Here is a 13,770-nt window from a genome sequence, read left to right on the forward strand (position 1 = left end):
CAGCATGAGACAGTAATAACCTACATTGGCGCTTTCAAGAGGAAACATTTTACTATGATTCTTTAAATTCTTGAAATTATAAACCTTTGATTATTGACTTTGCAGAAACAGCATTGCACTGTAATCCTAAATATATTTTGTGATGATTATTGCACAGAGCAGATGAGATCAAGCACATGCCTTAGAGAACCTATTTTTATGAAATATTTCATAGGTATATAGGGATAGCCATCGTGAAAAGTGTTAGAAATAGAGTCCTGGACACAAAAAGTGTTTAATAATTGAGCAGGTAGGAAGAAAATAGAAACAAAAATCTGCTTATAAATATGTGTCAATCTTAGTAAGGATTGTCTGAACAGACAAGAAAAATCAGGTGTTGAGGTCATGTAATTCATAGCACTTGTATTCTAAATTCATATTGCTAACTTTTTTAGCATCTATAAAACGGAGAAATTGAACGGTCACTATGTACTTAACGTTTAGTCTCTCTTCCGTTTTGTGCAGAATTTTTCATTACCTGATTAAAATCTGAGTTCTCTCAGAATTTCTCCAGTCCCAATACCTAAAAGATTGTTGCTCTCACTGTCAAAGAAGAGATTATCTCCAACATGAAGTCCATATGGAATGCAATTGCCATGTCTTTAACATCCTCCCTCTGTTCAGTTTCCCAAGTTCAAATTTTTATTACAGTTTATAACATCTATGATGTTCTTATTGATGATATATTGCCTATGTCACTATCTCTGTGGTTTTTTCCCACAAGGATCTTCTAAATAAGAAACCAAATACAAACAGCTTTGCTTCAATCTTTCCTTTGCTTCCTTTTTATGGGATAGTCTCTTTAGTCTGTATGGAAGAGAGAGAAAATAGAATTGTGCTACAGGCTGTGGGACTCGCCTGCAGAATGCCATGCAGAGCAGAAAGAAACTTGTCTCCACATGACCTTGAGGGAAGGAGGTACAACAAGGCAGATGCCCTATGGAGAGGATCAGCCTATATAAGACATTAAGCGTTGTGTTGTGTTTATAGTAGTTTAATTATGATAAGTTGTACATTGTGGGTTGGAATGTCCTGTTCTTCCCTCTGGTTATATAATGGTTCTACCCAGGTTGTCCTCTCTTCCTCATTCCTTGTCAGTCTTCTTGTCTCCTCCCCGGTTGCCCCAGTTACAAATGTATCCTTTATTTTGTCCCTTCCCAGTGCCCTCACACACTGCCTCCTTTACTTGGCAACCCATCCTCTCCATCTAGAAGCTTCTCTTTTGGGCATTGAGTGATTAGTTCAGGGTCTGGGGGGTCTGGGGCCTCTGGGGCCCCTCCCCTGGGGCCCCTCCCCTAGTCACTTCCCATTGGTCCTATAGTAATGTCCTTGTTTCCTTTTCCACTCCCCCCTGCTCTTCCATTGGTTGGAGGGCAGGCTCCACCTCTGTTTCCACCTCCCTTTATAAGTTGTGGCAAGCCACTTCTCGGGGTCTTCAACTTTCTGGATTAACTCTATGTCTTTGTTGCAAATAAACCTGGTTGTACCAAGAGTCTGAGTCTGCTTTTTTTTTTTTCATGTCAGCAACAGCCCAGACTTCTGCAAGGCCTTGTGCCTTAGGCGCTGTAATTGGGAGGCACAAGAGAGGAGAGTGGCCCCCTGCTGTGGCTTACCGGCTGAGAGCCAACTGCACGATCTTTGAAAAAATCAATTCTGTTTTTATGCATGTGGGACCTCTGCAGCCAGGGCTACCACCTCCAGCAATGTTGCTAGAATTCTGAATGTTAAGTGTTAAGATTGGTTTTTTTGCTGTACCATCTTGTGACACCATGCATTGTTCTGACTGCTTTTTGTTATGGATGTTCCGGTAATTATCCTAATTTGTATTTGCTGTTCCCTTAACTGAGATTACACAAAGTCATTAACTCTTTTCTATAGTGCATATTTTCAGTTTCTGTCTGTAGGCAGAAACGTTCCCATGTAAATTTAAGTTGCTTCTCAAGATTCTGTCAATTAGATCACTGTTTCCTTTCATGGGAAGGAGATGTGTATTGTTACCAGTTACTGATCTGTTCCCCTGTTTGTGGGAAGATTAGCTCTTGTGAGGTCATATTCCTAACTGATATTAATAAAAGTTTGGGTTTAGGGCATTTTAGGGAAACCCTCACAGTCAAAGCTTGGGCCTTGGCCAAGCCCTGGCCTTGGCTGGTTGAGGGAAGTATGCCATCATATTTTCAGGTGTGTCTGCACTAAAAATGTGATCAAGTCATTTTGGCTTGCTGATTTTATCTTAAAACAGATGGATCTTTTGATGTAAACATAGAAATCTTGTCTGGAAAAAAGCTCTCTAGATCCTCACTGTGAAATGGTGCTCCCTAGCAATTGCAGACTCTGGGTGATGGTTAAGTGGATTGTTTTTATTAGCTGTGTTGTATAACTGTTCACAGTAAGAGAAGTGTGTGTTATGTTACATGTATTCTTTAATTTAGTAGATTGAAATATGTACTTGTTATGACTGATATATTTTCCACTGATGTATTTTTGCCTTTGCACATACAGGTGAACATACAAAAGAAATCCAGTGTCAATTTGCAGCCCTTGAGTACCTGTTTCTGTAGACACTGATAATGGGCCGGCCTATACATGCAAATGGGTGGCCAAATTTTTTTCATTTGTGGGGCATGTGCCATGTCACAGGTATTCCACATTTGCCTATGATTGTTGAACAGCCCATTGCATTCTCAAGCCCATGTTGCTAGAACAGAAAAGGGGCAGTGCAAAGGTAAGATATACCAGCTATGAAAGACTGTAAAAGGCCTTATACGTTGTTCATTTTTTGCATCGTGTTCTGAATGACCTAACCCCCATCCAACAACATTTTAGTGAATGACAGGGTCACTTAGATAAAGCTCAGGTAATTGGGAGATGGGAAGAGCCCTTTCCACTGCTAACCTGCAAGCAAGGATATGCTTGTGTTTCCACAGATTCCTGTCCACGATGGGTACCTGCAAGAGTCGTTCAACCAGCCTTGGTTACTCTGGCTTCATCATCAGCTTGTGAGGAAGCTGAGAGAAAAAAATGAATGGAACTTGTTTGATTTCAGTGATCGGTCAAATGTGTTGTATTGTTGGGAGTGTTTTGCATTGTGATTCTTGTTGGTAAAGTTGATGAAGGTTGAAAAAGGTTCTGGTAGTACCGTTTGAAAACAAAAAAGGTGGAATTGTAGACAGAGATAAGATAGAGTTGAGCTACAGGCTGTGGTATACACCTGTGAGGAGCCTGCCAGAAGTTGCCAGATATTTGAACATCATGTGGTCACCCCTATAAGGACGTTAAGAAAGTGTATTGATGGCATGGCAATGTGTGATAGGGTCGCTTAGTGAGAAATATATCAGGAAGTACTGTGTCTTGAAGAAGTGTATAAAACCAGCTGATTTCTCATTATAACGTCTCAGTATTCCTGCTGTTCTGAGTCTGTGCATTGGTCATTACGCTTCTACTCTGAGGACTGAAAGTGTAAAGGATCTTGATTTCTCTTCTTTAGCACCTGACTGGGAGCATCCAGTCTTGAAACCAAACCCCTAGCATAATTAAAACTGTTCCTGGCTTTTATTTCTTTGTCATTTTAAGTTGCTTATGCACTTTTAAAGCCAGAAATACAGTCCATTCTTCTTCATTTAGTTTGAGATAGGCTAGGATTCTAATTATCTAGTCCACCTTCAAGAAAAATAATTTTAGACATACCTAGTCTAACTTACATGCTATGACAATTTTACATAGACTTTTACAGATGCTTCAATAAAAGCACATTACATAGTCAGTTTTCTTGTGGGTTTTTTCCCTCTATTTTGCCATCTTGTTTATTGTCAAAGGAGAATTTCATGTTACTTACCTCATCAATGCAGAGAAAAGTCTAAACCCACAGTATTTATGCAATTTATTCCATATTCAATGTGCTTTAAAGTTATCAGCTATTTTATAGAACATTTGTGTGCATTGCAGTTGTCAGAGAGAAGTAATCTGATTATGGCTATGCAGAAACTTGCTGGCAAGAAAAGGCCTGAAAATAGAAAATAGTTACCCATAACTCTGCAGTCATTGCACCACACTACATCTTTTACTAAGATGAAAAGAGAAAGTGAAAAATATTACTGAACTAATGGACATCAAGCTCATATCTGCTAATGTAGACAAGGCTTCTAAAAATCACTGTAACTCAATCCAGTGAGTCTTCTTACATTTTACCATACCAGGATACTTTGTAGGCTAACTTCAAAAAGCCTTTGCTTGTTGATAGGGAACTTAGAACAAAACCTTGGGTCCTAATTCAAGTAGCTTTTGTGAAGTTCTAGTTCTTTCAAATAGCCTTTGGAAGAGCTCATGGACATTCTCATGGCTGAAACAGATCCTGATATGTCCAGTTTTGCTCTAGATGACATCTCACTGTGGTCTTTGAAGGCAAAAGATAATGGAGACCAAGATGTGGTTTTTCAGGCAGAGAGAAAATCACAAGCACCCTGAAACATCCCTATTCCTTGAAGAAAAACTAAATGTAGCAGAAAAGAACATGCACTCCTGCCATGTTTTCCATCTGCAATCCCTCAGATAATATCTACTACTTAGTATAACCCTTTGTCCTCAAAGCAGTCTCTGCAAGGACAGGGGATTTACTTTGAAATCACAGCTATTATCTTTGGATAGATCCTGTATAGTTGTTATGGCATTCTTACCTCTGTCATTTCCTCAGCAACATGTATGGCATGTCTCCTATCAACAGGTTTCAGAATCAAACCAATTTTCTTCTGTCTGGAGTGGCTGGGTTATTAATGAGGGGGAAATGTCTGCTGGGGACCATGCAAAAGTAATCCCAAACCCTCTTTCCTCTAACTTCATAATCTTACTGTGGAGTCACCATCTTTGTGGAGTCACTACCACCAAGCGCCCCTTTTTCCCACTGTAAGTTTTCTGAACCTTATCACCTTAAAAAGAAATTTTTTTTCAGTTTTCAGATTTTTAAATTTAGCTAAGCTTCCAAGTTAATCGCCAAACTGTTTCTAATCACCAGTATTATTAAAACATGTTTTATATTCAAGACTGTCAGTTAGTGCAAAGTAATCCAGTAAATACAAAACAATTTCCATTAATACTTGCTTGCTGAAGAGGGGGGATGCTTTTAACTATGAAGAGGAGAATCCTGAGATGTAGAAACAAGAACAGTCAGGTAAAATAAATTTAAAAAAAAACCAAAACAATAAAAAGCATATAGTGGTTTATGAAAGGACACACAGAGAGCTGCTGAAGTAACTATATGTTTTCCTCTCTTTTTCTTAATGTATACCTCTTAAAAATACTGTTTGTTGGCATGTATTTGTTTCCTGGTAGATATGCAATTCATTGCTAGCTTCACATTTATGTTTATCAGTCGTATTTCTAACTTTTCAGTCTCGCTTAATTCCCACAAGCAAGAAGGAAAAAAAAACTTGCTCAGAATTCATATATTGTGCTTATGAATTAGGGTAGCTCTCTGAGAAATGCTCAAGGGAGCTGGAAGACACATATACACACATAATGCAGTAAGAATTTTAAGCTGATATAGCTGTTCTCCTCTTTTAGAGAAACATATTCTGCTTTCAGTTAAAACCTCTTATTAAAGAATGTTCAAATATGTGAAAGTGAAGATAAAGTCTGACAGACCTTCAACAAGTTGTGGTGCATTCATACACTACTGTCTATATCTCTTTTTAATTAGCAGTCCAAATGAAGTGAACAGATTGTACAGTGTACTACATCAGCCTGGCTCCTACATTTTCTATTTCCTCATATTCATATATAAGGACCTTCTTCCAAGTAGGGTTTTCCTCCTCTCTCTATTCTCCCCAAAATCCAGGTCGTCAAGTAAATATAATTTCATTCACTGGCAGCTTTATGAGGTAGCTGAAAGGACACTCAAGTCTACTGTTTCATGTTTTTCTATACTTGGGATGAGAAACAAAATTGTTGCTAGCCTTAGTCATTAACCAAAATGTTTAAAAGCATTCAATTACACACCCAGTGAGAAATTTCTGACTATATTAGCACCTTTTGAATCTGTGTTAGAAGTACCTATGTACTAAAATCCTAGTGGACAAAGGGCTTGCTTAACATATGACACATTATATTAGCTCGACATTCTTTCTTGTGTTGAAGTGGAAAAGAGGGAGAAGTATTTAATTTATAATCTGTTAAATATCAGTATCAGAGATACTGAGAGTAAACTTTGCTTGGTTCTAAATTCTGTATTATTCCCCATTTCTGACTTGCTTAAAAATGAATAAATTGATGCATTGCTTTTTCATAGAATAGAAGAAGGGCAAATACTCCTCAAAAGTATTAGTCAAACTATTTTTTCCTGGTGAGGAGGGTTAATGGTGTGTTCCTTTGTTGTTATCCAGTAAAAATTTCTATGACATTCAACAGCCCATTTTTACCCAAAATATTTACACTGTGATTTATGATATATTGGAACAGTTGAAGCTGAGAAGTTCAGAATATTTTGAAAATATCTTCAGAAGACAATGTTTGTTATGGTTAGGTCTTTGAACTTTCTTTTTTAAGCTGATTTAACCTACATAAATTTGGTAAGACTTTTAAAAGAAAAATCAAATTAGATATCTTTAGGGTTAGAAAAGTCAGACTGAGTAATTCCATTTCTCTCCCTAATCCTCAGCAGGTTTTCAGACTTGCCACATCTCATTAGGTCTGGAAATTGGCTGACTAGAGTTGGAAAATTAAATTATGACTTAAACATATATCCCTTCATTACCTTCTATGGAACCACACTCCCCAAGAGAAACTCAAGAAGGATTTATGAATTATAGGAGTCATGGTCCCTCTGTATTTCTGATGTGAGAACATTTAGGCTGCTCTGTCTTGCTCAAGGTCCATTGGTTTCAGTGAAAACTGCCTGTTCAGAAGTAGATACAAATGTCACCCATTTCTACGGCCAAGTTTCATTCTCATTTAAAATTGCATCCCTTGGGCTTACCAGTAGCAGCATCAATAAAGTTAATCCAGTTATGCCTAACAAATTAGCTGTTAAGCAGCCTTCTCAGTAGGATGGAACATCGCAAACACAGTTCCACCAAATCTGTCCTAATAATTTTTCACATATATTGTATTCCTTTGCCCACCTTAGGACAAAAAGAATCAACATACTCCTTTTATTTGCTGTGAAGGATGCAAATATGTCAAAACACCTGTAAGCAATATCTCATTCTAATATCACTAATTCAGAGAAATGCAAGAGTAAATCTGTACTAGATGCCAGGAAAGAATATTTTTTTTTTAAACTGTGTTTTGATATTCTCTTAATTAGAGGGTTTTTAAAATAAAAGCTGGATAAGCCAATATTTGAGAACTTCATGTTACCTACTAAGGTAGCATTTTCTATGTTTTACCTCCTGTTTACTGTAGTGCTTACTTTCTAAAACATGTAGGGGTTCTTATCTGTTTCCATGAAGGCATGAGCTATGTTTAACACAGCTGACAGTGATTGCACACACGGCCAACAATGACAGAAATATTTAAAAAATGCAACTACCAATTGTCACTCTAACAACTGGCATTTTATACTTCCATGCGTGCCCATATTTGATCTTTCCAGTGACATTGCATTGAGCAAGGAAGGCCTATGTCATATTTATTTGGAGAGTTGGCATGCACATTTCTGGCCCTGTATACAGTCAGATGGAAATGGGGAAAGATGGTTAGGTTTTGTGGTGGAAAGGGATTTAAAATATAATTTAAAAAAATGTGTCACTCACCCCTCAAAAGCACTTAAAAAGGGCTTTGATTCAAAACTGAAAAAGTAGGTCCCCTGGATCTGAGGTAAATCTAAAAGGTGGCATCCTCTGAAGTTAGCTCTAGGAAGCCTCTGAGGCTAAAAAGATACAAAACAGACTGCAGTGGTTCTTGCAGTTAATCCTGTAGCAAAGGAAGACAGAAGCAACTGATATCAGTTCAGCAACTACCTCAGCAAGCCGTTTGGAAAGCCACCCAAAAACTGCATAATTCATTAATAGAGCATTCTTCCCAAGATATGTTTAAAAATACACTAAATACTGGTGACTGGCAGAGATACCTTAGGAGATAGCAACACTCCATACTAGTGTTTAGAGACTACAAATACATGAATCCCTATGACTTACATTAGGATATTGTACAACTGAGTCTAAAGAGGGATTTTGGAAAACAGATCCAATGGAATTCCAAAACCAAGATCTTACCATTAAACATCTGTACAAGTCTATTTACATGTCTCAGCCAGGGGGTTCTTTGTTAGCTGTTGTAATCAGGGCACTGTAGTTGCACTGCACTGTGCACACTCACTGGTGAAATCTCAGGGAAATGTACTTCAAAAAGAGAGAAGGTGTTAAATCTATACACAGAGTCAGGATTAGAAATTGGTCAATCTTCTAATTTGGTACTGTATGTAATTAATACTTACTGAGTTCTGACAAAAATATTTAGAACTATGCATATCAGAAAGTAAAGCTACTGCAATAGCACTTAGTAACCTTTTACAAATGAGATGAAACCAAGTGCCATGTCTCTAAGGCGGGTAAATCTAAAATCAGAGTGCAGTTTTTTAGTATATTGAATGAGCAAATTAATGTCCTTGGAGGGGGAAGAAGTAATTCATTAAGTGGTCAGTTCCATCAATTGACTTCTGCTGTCCTATAAATCTTTGCAAACAGCCATTTCAAAAGTATTGTTTAGACTGAATGCTTTTCACAGCTTAATAGAGACATTATAAGATCTTCCTGCATGCTGTCATTATGTTATAAAGCACCAATTTCAGGCAGATTCTTCTTTTTGGTCACAGTAAGCATACCTTCTTATTGAACATTCACCATGCCAATATAAAGTCAAAGGTAAATAGAAGGTGAAAATCTGGTATTGTTACAATTCAACTTCTCAAACAAGTGCAGATGATGTAAAAGACCAGGAGGGTAATACTGCTAAAAAAGGGTTCCAAGCCATATAACAAAGCTTGTGTGTTGAGAAGCTGTTACAGCTTCCTGGGGGGGACAGAGTATTCTTGAAGGGACTGTGGGGAAGGACAAGTCTTGACTGTCCTGCCTCTTGACAGAGGAAATAAATCACCCTGCACACTTGAGGATACCTTTCCAGGCTGCATGCTGGGAACTTCATTACACAAGCTGTGCCACATATTACTATGCATATTGCCACTGATTGGACATAGCCTCAAATCCATAGCCTATTTCTGTCATAGTCTTAGGGGGAAGGAATCTGTTTCCTGCTTAAACTCATACTGACTTGGAAAGGATAGGGGAAGAAAAAGACACTGAGGAGCCAAGAGTTCTCATTGGAAAAAAGATCCCCTTGACTAATGATATGTCTAATCTACACTAACCCTGCCTCCTGGTGCATGAAATACAGTAATATTGTCATGGTTTTCATATCCCCTTTGATCTTAATGCAATTGTTGTCAAAGTGCATAGCTACTTGCAGCAATCCTGGCTTTATTAGGAAGATAGAAAGTGCTTCCTCCAAGAGAATTTTCTAATTTGGCCTTTTTTTCATACTTCTGTAAGATTATAGAGCTTCTGTATGCCTGTCAATAACTACAGCAAAATATTAAAATACACTTGCTAGAAAAGTGTTCATTAGCATTAGGTATGCTTCAACATATAATCTTAATACTATTATAATTTGAAGGTGTTGAGTTATATTTCCCAATATACATGGGGATGAAGCTGAGACAGGAATATATGACTGTGATTTACACATTAAAGATAGAGAAAGGCTGCCAACAAACCAAATAACACAAGGAGATTAAAGAGATGTTTCCTTAAAATACCTGCCTGTTATGTCATTGATTCACCTGCTGCTGATTTCACCTGGACTGAGCTGAAAAATATGAAGAAGTTCTCAATTCCAGTTGCCTTTATAACCCTTTCATAATGGTTACTCCCTTGCCAAAATCAAGGTGTCTCATATAAGGCAGTTCTGGAAGGTCAGTGTATGTCCCCATCTGATGTTCCTCCTCATTTAGACACTAAATACCAGCCAACACATCTGCTTGCCTCCTTGCTCATCATCTCTCCCTGCTGCTTCCCAAATCAAATCAGAAGTGATTTTACTATGAGCAATTTTTATCTCTTATTAAGCGTTCAACAATTTTGGTCCACTCTGTTAATGGAAAGAACTTAAATGTTTGTCACTTATCAATGAGCTGGAATCACAGTGGTTGCTATAGTGTATATATAGTGTATAGCCATAAGATAAAAATAACAAAGACAAAAAAAAGCAATGAAGTAGGCATCCTGTGGACTGAACACAAGTATATTGGAGGTGAGATTTCACTAATCACATAATAAAGAGAATGGGAAAAGTCATAAATGGTAAATAAACAATTATATTTCTTCCGTGATAAAATAAATCATGGGGGTTTTTTTTATAATAAGGGTGCTTCTACTGAAAAAGTCCTTATTATCTCAATACAAGTTGTTCCAGTGTGACTGGTGTTAAATACATGTATATGATGTATATATATGTTACAGTGTGTAATATATGTATGCATATTGATGCCTTCTGTAGGCTGACCTATAACACAGGCTAGACGGCATCAAAGAATAAATAGGTATTTATTAAAAGGCCTCAATGGATATACCCTGGGCAGTACAAGAGGCCAGCCAGGGCTACACCCAAGATAAACTCAAAATGGTCACAAAATGGACCACTGGTCACATGTCTCTCACTTCTGTAATTTCTGGTCCATTACCATATTGGAGTTAACTGTCCAGTTACAGCTTTAGGTTATGAAGTCACATTCCATCTTCTTTTTCTGTCTTCAGTGCATACTGTTTATGCTCTTGGGCCTGAAATTTGGGTGGTTGTCTTTGGTCCCAAGCTAGGAAAGGAATTGTCTAGCTACGCTGTGAAGAGAGTTTACCATCCCTTAATATGAAGCTCAGAACTACACACTAAAGCAGTAGAGAATCTGAAAAATATAAAAGCTAGAACCTAAGGTATCAATATTTTTGAAAATTACTTCCTGTCAAAACTCATTTTCACAATAAAATTCCCATCTAGGGCAAATATATGGGTAAGTAGGATTCTATTGTACATTAACCCAGAAGTAATATTTACGATACCTTGCAACAGAGTAAGAATTTAAATAAAATAGTGTTCATGTTTTCATTTACTGCACAGCAAAATAATCGTAAACTATTTTAAGCTTTGCGTGGGACTCCTGCAAATAAGGAAAATGGCACAAATATGTCAAATAGAGCATAATTTTTCCTTCCTTCTAAAATGGTTATAGTAATTGTGCCCTAGATTTCTTTGATGAAGTTTTTTGTAAATACCAGGGAAATCTGCAACATAGTGGGAGGTTTTCAGGGTATTACCATGCTATCCTAGCACATGTTAGGAACCTCTGCATTAAAATAGCCCAAGTCTGTCAATAGAAATAAAAATACCTAATCTAGAAAAATTATTTATATTGCTAATACAAGGTGACTTATAAATCATGCACATTTGCAAGGAGATTGCTGCAATCTTTCCTACTAAAGAAAGGGTGGAGCTCTAAGTGTCATTAACTGTGTCATGTAAAAGCTTCCTCTTTACTACGTCACCACAGACTAATAATAGCTAAAACACATAAATCAATTTGCATCCTCTACTTGAGAGGAAGAATTAATTATAACAGTTTGTTAAACAGAAAGGTTTGTAGGCAGAAATGTTACAGTTCTTCCTGTTTCCTTATATAAAGATATGTTTTTTAATATAATTCTCTATTTCTAATGAGTAGGGCATATTTTGAGCATCTGAGTATCCCAGGTGCTATTACAAAATTCTGCCCAAAGTGTTCATCATTTCACTGATGTCTATGGGCGCTTTTCATATGTTATTCACTAGGCTATCTGACTCTCAAGAAGATATACAGCCACCCTTGTTTGACATGTTGATATGTTTGATAAGTAAGGAAAACAACTGAGCACAGGTAATTCTACCCATTTATAAATGAAAGTTAAGCACAGAAAAAGGTGATTTATGTTAACTTTCTCTGACTGCCACAAAGTCAAAAATCTTTAGATTTAAATAGTGATATTTGTTTCACTAGCTTGTCATAATTCCCAGCCACACATCCATCCATAAAACAGAGATAGAGACTCACTTCTTTAGCCTAACAAACTTCTGAACTAAAGGTTCGTGAACATTTATTGATGCAAATTGATTAACTACAAAAATGCTTGTATTGTGCTTACTTGCTTTAAATCTGTAAGTAGACACTAGCTCTCACAGGTAGTTTTCCATGTGCACCAGCTCTTCAAATGTGACCCCTGTTCAAACCTTAGAGTTCCACACTTCTATTCCATCTGTTTGTCCACTGAAATAGAACTGATGTAATAATAAATTTAAAATTAAAAATAAACTGCACAAGAGAAAGATAGAGAGAGGAATAAAAGTTACAGAGAAGTCGTAAATAAAAGACAAATTGATAAAAGAAAAATTCCTGCACTAACAGCAATGAATCATGTTGTGCTATCAAAAAAAAAAAATTACTCAGTGTGGTTTAGTGTTGATCTCTCATGCCTCAGCCATGAAATTGGATTCTGAACCCTGAATTACATGAGAGCAAATAACAATGCAAACTTTATGCAAGAATACAACAGCAATGTTCATTTAAGAAAAATATGTTGTACTCTTAAAAATAAGAGTACTCTTGAAAGTAATTTGCAAATCAGTTCCACACATAAATGCAAACAGCGTTGCCAGCCTTAAAGTAAAGATTTGCCTTTAATCAATTTATTCTAATTTCTTATGAACATCTTTTCTTCCTGGAACTATTGCAGAAATATCATTATTCTTTTTAGTGGCACTCACCACTACGTTCTCAAACTTACTTGCAACCTTTATTTGTCATAGTAAAAAAGAAGAAGTGCTAAGTTGTCCTCAATTACAAAGTAATTTTGCATGATGTATTGCAAGTGTAATATAAATTAGAGCAAATTGCTTAATCATAGTAAATTTGATGTATCATGGCTGTCTCAGTACTTTGGTGAAAAACTGCAGACTTAATTTTTTTCTTTAGGAAATGTATCATATCACACTTTGTAGGAGGAAGTATTTTCTTCGGTCCTGGCATATCTTAATTGACACTAATTTGTTAAAGAAGGAAATGTTTTCAGCTTTACACTGAGATAACAAAGAAGGCAAAGAAAACAGTCATGAAGAACTTTGTAACAATGTGAGAAAGAGAGGTGTAGTATTCTAGAAATGCCATTGCAGATATTAATTTTTAGATGGTAAACAAGTTTTTGAGTATTTGTTTTACTGGAACATAATAATGTTATATTATCAGAAGCTAAATATACACATGATTCAGCTAGAATAAATATAGTTTTAGAATTGTCCTTTCTACATAGAATTTTGGACGGGATACTGTTTCCATTGAAATGTAGTTTTGAAGGTCTGTCCTCCAGTCCCCTGCTCAAGGTATCATAAGTAGTGGATGAGCTTAACTGTGAATTTCCCTAGTTAGGTCTTGAAAATTCCAAGGGACAAAGATTCCTCAGGTTCTCTGAGTCACACTGCCAATACTGCACAACTTCCCATTGGAGAAGTGCTTCATGATGTCCAATATGAAAATCTCAGACTGCAATTTGTGGTCATTTCAACAAGTTAGTCTTGTACTACCTAGCTGAGTTTAAAATGTCCATGAAACAGCATTTTGCATTAATAGTTTTCTATAACTGTTAGACTATCCCTTTACATCCTTTC

General features: G+C 36.8%; 1 long non-coding RNA gene across 4 annotated transcripts in view; it reads right to left on the reverse strand.

The window, feature by feature from the left end:
- LOC135290959 (uncharacterized) overlaps positions 1-13,770 on the reverse strand; it is a 39,032-nt gene that overhangs the window by 7,661 nt on the left and 17,601 nt on the right. The window contains exons 3-4 of one of the 4 annotated variants that reach the window (XR_010353792.1): positions 12,255-12,387; positions 9,867-10,919 (exon numbers count right to left, since the gene is read on the reverse strand). The exons of 2 other annotated variants lie outside the window; for them this stretch is intronic. This is a non-coding gene — a long non-coding RNA (uncharacterized LOC135290959). Of the gene's footprint in view, positions 1-517; positions 1,746-9,866; positions 10,920-12,254; positions 12,388-13,770 lie in introns of those variants that run through there. One more of the 4 variants, XR_010353793.1, reaches the window with a different exon arrangement.

The sequence above is a fragment of the Passer domesticus genome, chromosome Z, assembly GCF_036417665.1.
Source record: "Passer domesticus isolate bPasDom1 chromosome Z, bPasDom1.hap1, whole genome shotgun sequence".
NCBI classification, from domain to species: domain Eukaryota; kingdom Metazoa; phylum Chordata; class Aves; order Passeriformes; family Passeridae; genus Passer; species Passer domesticus.